General features: G+C 46.2%; 1 protein-coding gene across 17 annotated transcripts in view; it reads left to right on the top strand.

The window, feature by feature from the left end:
- STIM1 (stromal interaction molecule 1) overlaps positions 1–16,022 on the top strand; it is a 106,279-nt gene that overhangs the window by 3,150 nt on the left and 87,107 nt on the right. The gene's annotated exons all lie outside the window — the stretch shown is intronic.

A 16,022-nucleotide genomic window follows, 5' to 3' on the forward strand; every position in this document is an offset into this window, starting at 1 on the left:
TGGGAAATGTCCTTGTTGACCTTTGTTTGAGGGGACCCTGAGTTTCTCTCTCCTCAGTTGAAAATAGCACAAATAAGTGTTGAGGAAGAGGCAGCCTGTTGCCATTTCCTGAGCACTGGACTGTGGAATTCACTGCCACAAGGAATAGATACTGTTTATGGAGAGGAGGGTGACAGTTCTAGCATCCACTGTTAGACTTCGTATGAAAGAGGAATGAAAACTAGATGCTGGCAAACAAACGGCAGGTTGAGATTATCGCGTTAGTAGTAACCTCCATGTGAGCGCATGATCCAGTGTGGCAGTTCTTATGGTGCATTACACATGCTGCCAGTACCGAACCCCACTTGCATCCTGTATTACTGCCACAGAGAGGTGAGCAGTTATTTTTATATAACGTGACTTGCACTGGGTGTGGGCAAGTATTAGCGAACCAGCAGCAGTAATTTCCTTGGCATTTCTAAGGCTTCCCAGCAGCAACCACATTTCTGGAAACACTAGTTTTCCAATATGAAAACCCATAGCGGCTGGTTCTTCTAGCAGGGTCTGCGGGCCTTACTGGCAAACCGAAACTCCTTTATCTCAGGTGCCAGAACTTTAAATGAGCTGGGAAGCCAAAGTCTTCAGCCACAGCCACATAAAAAAACTTGTTAGTCCTATTCTGTGCAGAACACGCCTGGCTTAATTTGGTTTCAAAGTTTTCCTGCTTGCCAAATTTGGACTTTTGCAGGCGTTTGCTTGTTGAAAGTGACAGCTGTTGCTTGGAGAAGCAGATGTGGAGAGGTGCTGGAGGGCTTCTGTAGGAAGGATGTTCTCTCTTGATCAATGGATATCTCAAGCAACTTCCTTCTTGGGGGGCTAAACACTCAGCAGATATACAATTAGTTTCTAATGATTTTTCTGTGAGGACTAGAGAGCTAACTAGGGTCCAATCCCCCACTCAGCCATGAAGCTCACTGGGTGTGGGTGACCTGGGGCCAGTCACTGCCTCTCAGCATAGCCTACCTCACAGGATTGTTGTAGGGATTCAGGGAGAACCATGTACACCACTTTGAGCGTCTTGGAGAAAAATGTGGGCTATAATACCATGCGGGTTTGCAGCGATCGGCCTGCCAGTTGATGTGCGATAAAGGCTGACTTCCTTTCCTAACCATGTGCAGATCTGGTCATGCGTCCTTCCCCTTCTGAGTCTTGTTGAGTCTCACTTAGCTCATCTCTTGTGTGGGAAAAGGACCTGCAGGAGCAGTGATGAATTTCAGCTCTACGGGATAATCACTTTTTTACAGCTGGCCATAAACCTGTTGCTTGGGCTTCTGATACTTAGCATAACAGCCAGTTCCCACACCTGCTTCTTTACCCTGCGCCAGATCAAATGTTTATCCAGCATGTTTTAAAATAATTACAATTGTCAGGACTGTGGCCTCCTTGGCAACTTGTAAAGCTCAGGCTATCAAAATTACTCAATGTCCCCATTGCCCCCTCATTGTCAATACCTGCTGCAAGAGGCCAGCAGGAAGGAGGTTGTGTTCGTAAAGAACTCCCAGTCTGGTTATCCATGCGTAAAGAACTCCCAGTCTGGTTATCCATGCCGCCTCTAAGCTGAAAACACCTATTTCTTTCTTCTCCTCCTCCTCCTCCTCCTGTTGTTTTCTATCCTCTTCGTCTTGTGTAGATTTCCTTGGGCTTTTCAATATTGCATGTAAATTCTGAAGCCCCGAAGTTAACGCAAGTCAGGCAGACTCCAGGGCAGAAGCATAATAGGCCCGTTAGCTGCTTCCTAGTGGGGTTGCACGTGCTTGAACAAACTGTCACGGACATGCGTCTATATCTGCTCAGCGTTTAGGACCACAAGAAGTATGCATTCTGCCTGGAGAATCCATTGCTTGAGGGAGGCCTTCAGTGGACATTGCAGGGACACTGCATGTGGAGACGTGGCGAGAGTTCCTGAGGAAGCTGGTTCCTCAAAAAGTGCCGTGCTACCCGTGCTTGGTCTTTTGAGGGTAGAAAAACTTTTTGTGGCAAGATGCAGCTTCATTATATATCTCCAGAGGGTTGCATAACATTTAACCAGTTTTTTACCTTGTGCAAAGCCTTCCCCCCCTCCCTTATTCAATTGGTGAATAAAAATACTGTAGGCCTTACTGCTTTTGTGAAAATCTCTTTGACTAATTCTGTGCCACCTTCGGGTTGCAGGAGAGTCTAAAAGAGTACGCTATGGTATAATAAATATTTTCCTACCACATTGGAGACATCTAAGCAGCTAAATTTGGCAAGGCTTTCAAAAGGCCTTCCTGTAGCTGCACTTGTGCCTGCTGGCTTACTCGTGAGTCATGTTGTGGGGCTTGTGACGCAACAGGTGGGCTCTGCATGAGGAAGTGGTTAGAGTATCTTGATGCTGGCACTGAAGGACCCGGACTTTCCCTCCATCCTGTGCAGGGCTGTTTCCTTGCTGGCTTTTAAAAGCACGATGCCCTGAACTCGGAAGTATATTTTTCCAGCCTTTAGCCATGGCAGGCAGGGAAGCTGCAGTGAACAGGAAGAGACCAGACTCTCTGCCTTGCTCAGCTTTTCGCAGTGACTACAGACTCTCAACCCCGTTCCTGCTGTGATGCTCCTTTGAACAGAAGCTGCAGCAGCAGCTGCTGGCGGTCAAAAGAGTCATGCTTCCCGCTCACCTTCTTAAGCTCAGCAGCATCAGCTCAGAAAGTGATTTTGAGTTAACTTCTCACTGCCCCCACTCAGCCCCAGAAATCATCATCAGGCCATACTGAAAGTCATCTATTGCTTCTGGAGAAGAGAAGATTCATTCTCTTTGTGCCCCGAGGGGATAACTCCTGTGAGTTATCCTGAAAAGGGCTGCAACAGCTCTGTGGAAGTCGTAGACATTGAAGTAGCAGTGATAATACTGCTCTTTTTCCTTTATAAGAACTATATTGAACTCTAGGCAGAGCTTTAAAAGACCTGAAAGTTTTCTTGTTCACCCCCTAACTTGAGTAGGATTCTTTGAGTCTTAGACTGCCAATAGCTCAATTCTTTAAAATAGAAGAAAGGTCAGGTCAGCACCTTGAATTGAGCCTGGAAGCAAATTGGCAGCAAGAATAGCTGCATCGAATTGGAAGCAATGTGGTCTCTTTTCTGTGCTCTAGTTGAAAGAAGAGTTGCTGCTTTCTGAGATAGTGAAAGTTTCCGAGCCGTCTTCAAGGGCAGTTCAGTGTAGAACGCATGTCTGTTGTGTGCATAATGGAGAGGAAGTCTCATTCAGTGAGGAAGGGCTGCAGAAACCCGGCACAAGGATTTGCAGCAGGGCTAGGAAGCAACCCAAGGCTGCCTAGCCACTCTTTCAGGGAGAGCTGGACCCGACAAGTGGTGCCCGTAACCCCACACGTTTGTAGCTGTGATTCCTGCGTTGCAGGGACAGGCCAATGGACCCTCTGGATCCCTTCCAGCTCTATAATTCTGTGATCTCTTGATCAGCTCTCAGATCAGAGGATACTGGAAAATAACATAAGGTGGCACCAGCATATTGATGACCTTTCCTTTTCACACAGGGCTGCTTAATTGTAGCAGGTCCATAGTTCAGATCAGCAGGATTCAGGGAGGACTTTTCAGAACGGCTCAGACCGCAGCCTCCTTCAGTGGTAGCATCATTTCACCCAGCTGCAGAGCTTTGTTTATGGCTGCTGGTCCATGAGGCTTCACTCCTTCCCAGCTGGCCCTCACCAGCCACAAAGGTCAAGGGTCAAGAAAGCAAGTGGGTGGACACAAGTCCCCAAAGACTTTGCCCATGTCCTCAGGAACCAATAAATGGGATGGATTCCATTGTTATTATTAAATTTATTCCCTGCCCTTCATCAGCAGGTCCCATTGGGGGTTACAGCAATTTAAAATCCAGAGTTAAAAACAGTTAAAGCATGGAGTGCTGCCTCCAACTGTGGAGGCAGAACATGGCCATATTGGCCAAGCAGCCTTTGATAGCACTCTCCTCCATTTATTTGTCTATGCCTCTCTTAGAGCCATTCAAGATGCTGGCCACCACTGCCTCAGGTGGGAGGGAGTTCCATAGTTTAACTGTTCACTGCGTGAAGATGTATTTTCTTTTATCTGCCCCAAATCTTCCAACCTTCAGCTTCGTTGGATATCCATGGGTTCTGGTGTTATATGACAGAGGAAGAAACACTTCTCTATCCACTCACTCCATGCTAAGCATTGTTTTATCAACATTGTTTTACTCTCCATTTCTCTAAACTGAGAGTACTTTCTGGCACGATTTCATCAGAAGCAAACAAATTAAATGCTGCCCTGTAGAATAAGGATGTTCAAACAGTTGTAGCTTGCTAAGAGGCGTAACCTCAGCCTCGAGGTGAACTTTGCATTCCTTTAAGTTCTCTTCTTGCAGTTAAACTTGGTTTGTGGCCGTCACTCATTCCCCGGATCTAGTGCAGAAGTTTTCTGCTTGCTGCTAACAAACCCCGAAAACAATTGAGAGGCTCTGGAACTGCAGCCTGTGTTTATTGGTGCTGAGAACCATGACTGAATTCTTTTCATTAATCAGCTTTGCTGCAGAAATAAAGCTTGATGCTGGATAAATTAATTCACGCACACTAAAGACCAAGCTCATTCTGCTTCAAATGAGGTTATTCCGGTGAAGGAGTCCCAGGATGACCTTCTGACATGATGGGCCAGATCACTGCGCTTTCTTGATTTAATTAGCCTCCCCCAAAGTAGTTCATTTAGGCTGGCTAGGAAGATCAGAGAAAGTTAAATGGCTTGCGTGACTCTGCATCAAACACATTCACCCTTGTGGTGCCAACGAAGTGCAGAGCCCAGGCATTGAAAACAGGTTCTGAACTTTGTATATTTAAAGCTGTAAATCATGCAGTTGGCTATATTCTGCTCTACCTGAATCTTGTTTATGAGGCCTGGATTTGGTGGAACATTTTGCTGGGCTGGTGTGTACCTGCTGGCCTTTCTGGGGAGCCTTGCTCTGATCATTAGCGATCTGCCTTGTTCCAGTTGAGCTTTACATGTCCATCTAGCCGGCCCACTGCTATGCGTTCAGGACATCAGAAGAGCTGGACCAGCACAGTGGCCAACCAGATACCCCAAAGGCAAGGCCAAAACCAGGATTTGAGTACCGTGGTACCTCGGGTTGAGAACTTAATTCGTTCTGGAGGTCTTCACCTGAAACTGTTCTTAACCTGAGGTACCACTTTAGCTAATGGAGCCTCCCGAGGTACCACTGTACTCTCTCCTGCGGCTTCCAGCAGCTGTTATTCAGAAGCATTGCTTCCCTGACTGTGCTGGCAGAGCATAGCCATCGTGGCTAGAAGCCATCAATAGCCCTCTGCTTCACTGATTTGTCTATTCCTCTTCTAAAGCCATCTGGATTGGCAGCTGTCACTGTCTCCTGTGGGTGCGAGTTCCATAGTTTACCTAAGCACTGCATGAAGAAGGGCTTTCTTCTGATTGGCACCAGCTCTTCAGCTTCTAAGGTTCAGAAAAGCCTCTCTTGTCAACTGTTACTTGACAGGGATTGAACCGGAGACATTCTCAATGAAAAGAGCTGTGCCCAGCTTGAAAAATCTCCTGGTTGTTGTTGTTTTTTTGTAAATGAACTGTGGGCAGCACACTTGATTCTTTCCAATAGCTGCTCTTGAGTCTTTCTGTCTTTCTTCTACATGGATTTTCAGTTTCCATGTCATGTTTTCCCATAGCTATATGTCTCATTCACAGGAATCATTCCAAAACTACTACTATGGAACGCCTGCAGAATTTGCAGAGGTGTTTTTGTTTGTACTTTCCTATTTATTTATTTTTAAAAGACATTTTAAACATGATCTGAGCCAGAAAGGCTGGCTAAATTCACAGTTTACTTCTGAGTCATCATACATTAAAAATCGTAGCTCGAATGCACGTAGCACAAATAAAAACATCAAATCCCAAAACTTGTGCTATAAATTATTTATTATTATTTTTTAAAAAAGATTATTCATTATTACAGTATTGCAAAATTTGGGTAGGATGGGATACAGGAACACGGAGGTAAAAGCAGGTTAATAGCTAAGAGGAGAGTAGCAACGGATGAGGGTGAGTGATGGATCTGACTGAAACTGCAGGCACAGAGCAATTCACACATTCCATCAGAGCATGCATTGAAAAAAGGTGAAGGAGAGATGCTTGGAGCCCTTACTAGGGGGAGTTGAATGAACATATGAGTTGGGCATTAAGCAACAGCCCCCGCTCCCCCAGCAGCGGCTCTTTCCAATCCCCCCCATTAGAAAAAGGAGGGAAGAGCACTGCTGTGCTTGAATCCCACTTGTGAGTTTCCCGCAGACATCTTTTCTGCTCCTGAGAGAACAGGTTGTTGGACTAGATGGGCCATTGGCCTGATCCTAAAGGCTCTTCTTAGGTTCTTATGCAACATTCTCTCATCTTTGCTGTCTGAGATCCTTAGAAGTAGAGGGGTTGGGGGCTGGATCTGCGAACTGCAGAGTATAGACCCCCCTCCCTCAGGACTGCAGGGCTGAGGTAGGTTTGTAATACAGATTTTGCACCAAATGGAAATAAGTTGTTTAAATTCTTCTAATCTCTGAATGATTTGGGCTCTTTTCAAGCATTCTCTGCCCAGTGTGGATGAATACACAGGAGGGCATGTAATGTTAGAACGGTAAAGGAGCTACTTTCTTGATGAGTTTGCTTGTGTTTGTCCTGCACAATGGGAGGAAGTTTTTTTCTGACATGGACAATGGACACGGTTAGGTCTGCCATCTTCTCCCTTGGAATTGTGACTTGGCAAAACATCCTGCATTCCCTTCTGTTGGGATGGGAGGGGAAGAGGGAGGATGTGATGGCTGGTCTGCTAAATGGTAGGTGTGTAGTTGAAATCTGCCAATCCTGCTGTGCCATTTTTGCAGTTTAAATAGGCATTTGCAAATTGAGAAGTATTTGTGGGAAACCTGCAAAGATAATTGAGCTGTTTTGAAGGTAAATCATGAAATCTGATTACTTTTGGTGAAGAAAAGAATTGCATGTTGATATAATAACAACTTTCAAATATTGTAAGAGGAAAAGGAACACAAAAATGCATACCACTGGGGAGATGACCGGAAGCATTAGGTTTAAAAGAGAAACTGCAGGGAAGCTGAAGTCAGTTGTCAGGAAAGCCTTCCTACCTTTTGCCCAATTCTGCAATGACAGAAACCGGTAAAAAAATACTGTGAAATTTTCTGGACAAATTTGACTGGTCTGGGGGGATATTTGGGAAAAATTAGAGAAGTGAACTTTGGGAAACCTGCATGTGACATATGTATGTGTGAGAGAGGTATGGAGGCATAAATGTGCATAAGTTTTGTTTGTGAACAGGAGTGAAATGAGGCATTCCACTTCTCAGTGATGCCAGGAGAGAGAGATGCCTGATGCTTTTATCCCTTGGCCTTTAGATGATGCTCTCCAACCCACCTATAGCTTAGAATCATAGAATCATAGAGTTGGAAGAGACCACAAGGGCCATCGAGTCCAACCCCCTGCCAAGCAGGAAACACCATCAGAGCACTCCTGACATATGGTTGTCAAGCCTCTGCTTAAAGACCTCCAAAGACGGAGACTCCACCACACTCCTTGGCAGCAAATTCCACTGTCGAACAGCTCTTACTGTCAGGAAGTTCTTCCTAATGTTTAGGTGGAATCTTCTTTCTTGTAGTTTGGATCCATTGCTCCGTGTCCGCTTCTCTGGAGCAGCAGAAAACAACCTTTCTCCCTCCTCTATGTGACATCCTTTTATATATTTGAACATGGCTATCATATCACCCCTTAACCTCCTCTTCTCCAGGCTAAACATGCCCAGCTCCCTTAGCCGTTCCTCATAAGGCATCGTTTCCAGACCTTTGACCATTTTGGTTGCCCTCCTCTGGACATGTTCCAGTTTGTCAGTGTCCTTCTTGAACTGTGGTGCCCAGAACTGGACACAGTACTCCAGGTGAGGTCTGACCAGAGCAGAATACAGTGGCACTATTACTTCCCTTGATCTAGATGCTATACTCCTATTGATGCAGCCCAGAATTGCATTGGCTTTTTTAGCTGCTGCGTCACACTGTCCAGTGTTCCCTACTCCATTATAGTGAAGCGGTCCCATTTGGTCTGTCCCCCCCCCCCACCTCGGGTCAATTTCTGGTCCATCAGCCAAGCAAAGTGTCATGGCTGGGATGTCTGGTGTTCTCTGGGACTCTGCTAGAAAGGACCACAACTGATAGGAGAGCCAATTGGGTGAGCAGCTTATTATTTATTTAGCATATTTTTAACCTAATTTAAACACAGGCAATTAAATCCACAGGCAAAGCAGCAGGATTTGGTACTGCTCTTTGACACTTTCTTTTGGAATTGTTTTCCAGCGCAACAGATTGTCATGTCCTTGTCACTTTTTGTCCTTGTGCGCTTTGCTAGGTTTATGCTTCCGTTTCAAGGAAGTTGTGTTGTGCAAACCCTTTCAGCGAAATTTGAGGCTCATGTTGTGGTGTGAGGGGGTGCAAATCCTCGTCAGGACACCCTCTAAGATTGCTGAGAACCCAACCGTGAGCATTGTGATTGGCAGCACTGTGCGGAATGGGATTCATGTGTGTCAGAGGCATGCTCTGGGTATTATTTGGGACTGCTTTTTAAGTGATGAGAGACACAAGTCCTCACGGTGGGCTCTTCTTCCCCTTCCTCTTTTGGGGAAGAGATGTGTCTCAGTAGAGTAGAGTGCGTGCTTTGCATTCGAAAGGTCCCAGGTTCAGTCTGAAACCCGACAACACTGATCCAGATGAGCCAATGCATTGTAAGGCAGTTTCCTGTGTTCCTGTTGGGCCTCAAACCTGAGGCCTCATCAGATGAGGGGCACAGGGACCTGGACTCGGCAGCAAATCTCCAAACTGCTCAAGGATCCCGAGGAGCCATCAGACGTGGGCATTCCTGCCCCGAGCTGGCAGTCTCTCAGACCATTTGGGGCAACACCCCTGTGTTTGGGGTGTTTAATTCTATCCAGAGAAGCCTTAGCATCTAGGCAAAAAGGGGTCCCTGTTTACATAGCACATAGTTAAACTATGGAATTCACTCCCACAAGCTGCAGTGATGACCACCAACTTGGAGGGCTTTAAAAGGAGATGAGACCAATTCATGGAGAATAGGATTGTCAGTGGTTACTAGTCTTGATGGCTCTGTTCTCCTTCTACAGCTGGAGGCCTTATGCCTGAGAATGCCAGTTGCTGGGGGAGAGTGCTGCTGTCCTCTGACTTTGCTTCTGGACTTCCCAGTACAGACATCTGGTTGGCCACTGTGAGAACAGGGTGCTGCTGGGCCCCTTTGGTCTGATCCAGCAGCCAGGCTTTTCTTACGGATTTGGCCCGCAACCTGCATTTCTTCGCTGTCGGTGTCGGAAGTTGGCTGCCTTTCCATGGTATGTCAGCAGAGCCGAAAACCAGGAGAGTTGAGCTTCGCATGCCAGACTACTAGAGAAGTACCTGCTTCTCTGCTTGGGCACAGAAGTTGGTTGTCCTGGATATAGGAAACAAAGCCACAGTGAGTGGCTGGCATTTGCATCCAATTTCAACTTCCTGTTTATTTCAGGTTTTAAACGCTGGTACCTCCAAAACAAGAGCTCATAAAAAGGTTTCCCCCTTTCTACTCTTATGCCCTGTGCAGTGTTAGAAACTGGGACAGAAAAGCTAGGAGCCAAATGGCTCCTGGGACCTGGGCTGTGGGTGCCAAAACAGAATGTCTACTCGCCATGGGGGTGTCAGCAGCACCTTTTATTTATTATTTTGGAAACCATGAACTAATACACAGTTCACATAAGCGACACATTGTTAATATCAAATTTTTAACAGAAATTGTTAATACATGTTTAACTTGGTGTTTACAATAAAAATATTGGTACCATATTTCAGTTTTCAAAACGCTATACTCCTTATTGTTAAACTCCTTAACGTATTATCTATCTTTAACATATACTTCGAGGCTTCAAAGTACATACATTTCAGTAATCCTTGAGTGTCAGCCAGGTGCAAAAAATGGCACTCAGACTTTTTGAGGCGCTCGCAAACGGAGAATCTTAAGGTGCAAAATGCACCTGGCGCCCTGCTAATTTCGAACTCTGGCCCTGCAGCCTTCAGCATAGACCTCACCCACAATGACTACACCCCTGAGCAGTTTCTTGCTGTGTGCAATTAAGGAGGCCTATATTTTCCATGTCTACATCTGCTTGCCTGGTTGCTTGAGCGGTTGAGAACAGGAAGTGATGGTGTAAATTCTATCCTATACTTAAATAGCCCAGCCCAACATATATAAGAACATAAGAAGAGCCTGCTGCATCAGGTCGATGGCTCACCTAGCATCCTACTCTCACAGTGACCAACCAAATGTGTGTGTGAGAAACCCACAAGCAGGCTCCAAGCACAAGCGCCCTCTTGCCTCACTTGGCTTCTAGCAACTGGCATTCAGAAGCATTGCAGCCTCTGACTGTGGAGGCAGAGCATAGCCATCACGGCTAGTAGCCATTGGTAGCCCTCTCCTCCTTCATGAATTTGTCTAATCCTCCTCTAAAGCCACCCAAGCTGGTGGCCATCACTGCCTTCTGCAGGGGGGAGTTCCACAGTTTAACAGTGTGTTGAACTATATTAGAAGGCTGCTTCCCTTTGTGCTCTGTCTTGGCGTGGAGGTCGAGGGACAGGCCTTCAGGTTGTCTTCAAAATCCTTCACCGATAGGACTGTGTATCCTACATGGATTGCATGTTTTGCTAGAACAGCCAGCGGTCAGCTGATTCTTCATGTTAATAATCAGAAGTCGAGAGAAGCTTTGTGTGAAGGGACATAACTGCGCTTAATTAACAGAGATGATCATGGTATGTTTGGGGTGGTGACCCATGCTCTGTGGATCAGGAAAAGGTGGTGACAATAAGGAAAACCTCCCCTTCCCTTCTAATATTTTATTCTGTGCATTTTGTGAGGAGCAGAGATCACTGGAAAAGGATGCCTTGGGAATGCTGCACTCTGTGAAGGTAAAGAATGTGTGCTTTGCTGTTTACATTTATGTCCCACATTTCCTTTAAGAGACTCATGTGTGGTATGCAAGGCTCTTCTCCACCCCCCACCCCAGTATCCCCACAGCAACCTTGTATGGTAGGTTAGGCTGAGATGCAAGGTCAACAAGTGAGCTTGGTGTCTGAGTGGGGATTTGAACGCAGATCTCCCCAGTCCTGACCTAGAATCATAGAATTGTAGAGTTCAGCTGGAGTGCACAATCTGCTTTCATGGGCCATCATTCTGACATGAAAATTCTTGACTCCCACTTAAGCCTCTGAGAGGTGCTTTGGACTTTATGTGGCAATAAACCCAAGCGAGTCTGGGTGGCAGAAACGTTCTCCTTAAATGAGCAGTGGGCACGTGTTGGGGAGCGCAGCCATTCAGCCAACTGGGACTCCCTGGAGACTGTTCCCAGCTGTGCTGGAATGCCTGCCTGCTCTTCACTGTTTACAAATGTTCTGCGGAGAACTCTAGCTTAGCTCTGCCAAACCCAGCATCTATATAATAAGAGTTGCTTTGGCTTGGTTAGGCAATTTCTAGCATTGCACCCTCCTAAAAATCACAAAAGCAGGTCCTTCCCACATGCTTGCTCTCTTAAAACAGCCAGGTACAAGGCCCAAGCAGAAGAGTTCATAATTTCATAGGCCACCTCCCATTCGCTGGCCTGTAAACCGTAGCAGGATGGGTACCTGGCAAAGTGGGATCTAATCCATACAAAAACCTGATAACGAAAGCATACTTACTGTGCTATCACAGAAATGAAGGTGGGTCACTTCTGGAACAGAAGCAGACCTTTGTGGACTTGGTTCAAAGTCTGCTGTGCAAATAATTGTTTTGTTTACCTTTAATGGGGTCATTCCATACAGACCCATTTTTCATTTTCATGCGTAGTTAACGTGTTCTATATCATTTTAAAGACAATTTTCCAAAGTCCTTTATCTGTTTTCCAAAGTCAATTTTCCATTATCCAGCAACGGTTTTTCAAAATGGCATTTTGCACGTGAGTAAAACAGCCAGAAGCATGATGTGCAAATGACTCAGAAGTGCTCTCATCTTTTTCTGAAGTTCCTTTAACGACCTCTCCAAGAAGACAGACAAGCAGCTTCAGTGCTTCAGAGCACATTGCTCTCCCCACAATTGATACACAGCTATATCTTACCATGCCACCCTCTTCCAGAGCAGCTGTGTTAGGATATCTCTGAAGTTCTTCCTATTTTGTTTTTCTAGAAAGTGTTTCCCTCTCTGGTGTACACACCCCCTCCCCCATGTGAGTTGAATGAATGCTAATCTGACACCATTCATAAGACCAACCAGCCCCAAAAATAGTTGGGGTGCTTAGTGCGGCCTGTTCCTCCTGACAGTCACCTATATCCAGCGATCCCAAACTTCTTTGGACCACTGCCCCCTTAGTTCCGTAAACTCATCCCCAATGCCCACTATCCTACCTTATAAAAAACATTACTCAGAATAGAATACAGTCATACCTCATGTAACGTTTGCTTCCAGTTGAACGTTTTCAGGTTGTGTCCTACGGCAACCTGGAAGTACTGGAAAGGGTTACTTCTGGGTTTCACCGCATGCACAGACACACAAAATGACGTTACGCGCATGCGCAGAAGTGGCGAATCGCGACCTGCGGACGCGCAGACGAGGGTTGCGTTCTGCTCATGTTGCGAACGGGCCTCCGGAACAGATCCCGTTCGTAACCAGTGGTATGGTACCACTGTATCTTTAATAAAAACAATTTTAAAAAACAGCAGTTTGCACGACCCACTAAGGAAGATAATACAACAAAATTCAAAGAAGTAACAATGATTTGCACATTTGTTCAAAATCCATTTAAGACTGTTTAATTAATTTGACAAAACGGATGGGCTTGATCGAGTGATACCAGCTTTTCAGAGTCTGATAGCCATTTACACCTCCTCGCTCTTCCCTCTTGCTTCTTTGCGCCCCTCTAGGCACTCCCACTGCCCCCAGGGTGTTGGCCTCACCCCCTTTGGGAACCGCTGCTCATATCCAGCCACAACAGTCCATTACTACCACCTCTTGTAGAAATGCTTTTCTCACTGGCGGAGAAAAAGCAAATCGCAGTGTGAATGGGTTGAAAAGCTTCAAGGCGATTCCTATGGTTTGTCTCCATTAACACACTTTGTGCGCCTGACCTTTGCCTGAGTGGCACTTGCCTTTTCTCTTGACTTCCCCCTGAACTGTAGCTCCTCTTCTTGCTTGGTGGCAACGCAGAGCATTTTGGTGCGATTTCTCTGCAATGCCCTAGTAAGGAAAATGTTTTTGCTTTTTAATTATGAGTCGTGGAAGTGGGTGGCGGGGGAGAGGAGGAGGGAGTGGGAAGAGGAATTTAGTTTCCCTTCAGGAATCCCTTATCGTTCCTATCTGCAGCTCTGCTGGGGATCTGGATTCTTCTGCGCACTCGGTTCTCCGGGACCAAATCGACACCAACCGGCCCCCACCAGAATCAAGCCGCAGGGCTGATTCCTTGAATGCTGGCAGCTGCGTTCCAAGGATTTATACCCTGCGGGTTGCATTCCTCAGTCTGGACATGCAGGCTGTGGGCTGGTTGTGGAGAAGGAGTTAAGATGAGCCCTTCTGGATCAGGCCGAAGTTTCTCTCCTGCCTGGCATCCTGCTTCTCAAGCTGCCAAGCCAGATGCCTCTGGGCAGCCCAAAAGCATGGAAAGTAAGAAGGCGGAGACACTCTGGTTCTTTTTAGCCATTGCAAGATAGGAAAGGGATCTTGGAGGCCGCACAGTCCAATGCAAGCTGGTAGTAGTAGTAGTAGTAGTAGTAGTAAATAATAACTACTACTACTACTATTATTTATTTATACATACATACATACATACATACCCTGCCTGTCCGGCTGGGTTTCCCCAGCCACTCTGGGCGGCTCCCAACAGAATATTAAAAACTCAATAAAGCATCAAACATTAAAAATTCCCCTAAACAAGGCTGCCTTCGGATGCCTTCTAAAAGTCAGATAGTTGTTTACTTCCTTGACATCTGATGGGAGGGCGTCCCACAGGGCAGGCACCACGACCGAGAAGCCCCTCTGCCTGGCTCCCTGCAGCCTCACTTCTTGCAGGGAGGGAACCAGCAGAAGGCCCTCGTAGTTAGACCTCAGTGTCTGGGCTGAACGATGTGAGTGGAGACGCTCCTTCAGGTATACTGTTAGGGCCTGTTAATAGTCCTCTCCATCTCCTCAGATTTGTCTCATCCCCTGTTAACATGTTTTGTGTTGCAACATGCTTTGATAATGGACTCCGTAACTTAAGAGTTCTCCATAATCATCAGAAGCATGTTGGTGGCTCAGTCCTCAAAGCCGATCACACTAGCGAGATCACTGGCATGTACATGGAGCGAGTGGGTGAATGTCAAATTTAAATGAACTCTTTTACAAATTCTGGTTCAAGCCCTTGCCCAGCCAGGAAAGCTCTGGTGGCTTTGACCAAGAAACCCTTGCTTCTTCTTCTCTCTCTGGCGTTGTAGGTGAAATACGAACACGGTTGAAGTAAGGACACACACATCTGATTAATCTTGAAGGCTTTGAATGAGACAGGAAAGAAATATTTCTACAAATGCTGCAGACTGTAGTTAGGCCTATATAGAGACCAGAAAAGGGCTTGAGTCAAGGGGGGCTCCCCCCTTTTACAATCTTCTCGTTCTTCTGGATTCCAGCAGCAGCTTGTTCTGCAAAGGCCTTTTAGCAGGGACTGATGGTCTTCTTGATAGTTGCCCTGGCGCCAAATTGCAGAGGCAGTTCAGCCAGCAGGAGGGCAGCCCATCCCCCTCTGGGCATTTTTAAAGGGTGTAGAAAGAAATGTAGGGATGCGGGTGGTGCTGTGGTCTAAACCTCTGAGCCTAGGGCTTGCCGATCAGAAGGTCGGCGGTTCGAATCCCCATGACAGTGTGAGCTCCTGTTGCTCGGTCCCTGCTCCTCCCAACCTTGCAGTACAAAAGCACGTCAAAGTGTAAGTAGATAAATAGATACCGCTCCAACGGGAAGGTAATGGTGTTTCCGTGCGCTGCTCTGTTTTCACCAGAAGTGGCTTAGTCATGCTGGCCACATGACCTGTCTGCAGACAAACGTCGGCTCCCTCGGCCAGTAAAGTGAGATGAGTGCCGCAACCCCAGAGTCGTTCGTGACTGGACTTAACTGTCAGGGGTCCCTTTACCTTTAAAATGAGATGTGGGTCTTGTCCCTAATATTTCATTTCATCTGTTTGTTTCATAAAATTTATACACTGCTTGATTAACAAAAAAAAAACCCTCAGAGTGGTTTGCAAAGAGAATAAAACAATAAAATTGGTAGTAAAAACAGCTCTTTAATGCAGTCAAAAGATAAAATCAGCCATAAACTAAAAACAAATTGAAACATACTCCAACCTTCTACATGTCTGGGTAGGCTTGTCTAAGCAAGAATGTTTTCAGGGTACGGAGAAGGCACCCACCCGATGTCAAGAGGCAGAGAGTTGCAGAGTGTGATTGCTGCCACCTTAAAAAAAGATTTCATACACATGCATAATGGGTATTGTGCGGCACCCGTAGCAATGCCAGTGATGCAGATAAAAGCATTGGAGTGGGCGCATATGGGGTCAGGCCATCTTGCAGGTATATTCTCCCAAAGGGAGAAGGTTTGAGGCTGCTGGAAGTACAGTACCTCATTGCAGTGGTGATTTCCTGAGAGGATGGAGGCATTTCCATGCCCCTGCCTATGGGAATGAGTCTGATCATGTGGAGTGTCTTCATATCAGCCCTGAACCTTCTGAGTTGGCACTGAATTAGTGCCTCTCCATGTGGTCGGCCTGATACTCCTGGCAGGCAAGCAAACAAGCATTTATTTATCTCCTAGGTTTCTTTCCTGCCCTTCACCACAATGTTCCAACAATAAAATACGCAACTATAGAAGAAACGGTTGCAGTCACAAAACAAGAAAGCCTAAAGACAGTTAAG

This window comes from Podarcis gaigeae (genome assembly GCF_964106915.1).
Source record: "Podarcis gaigeae genome assembly, chromosome: 4".
Taxonomy (NCBI): domain Eukaryota; kingdom Metazoa; phylum Chordata; class Lepidosauria; order Squamata; family Lacertidae; genus Podarcis; species Podarcis gaigeae.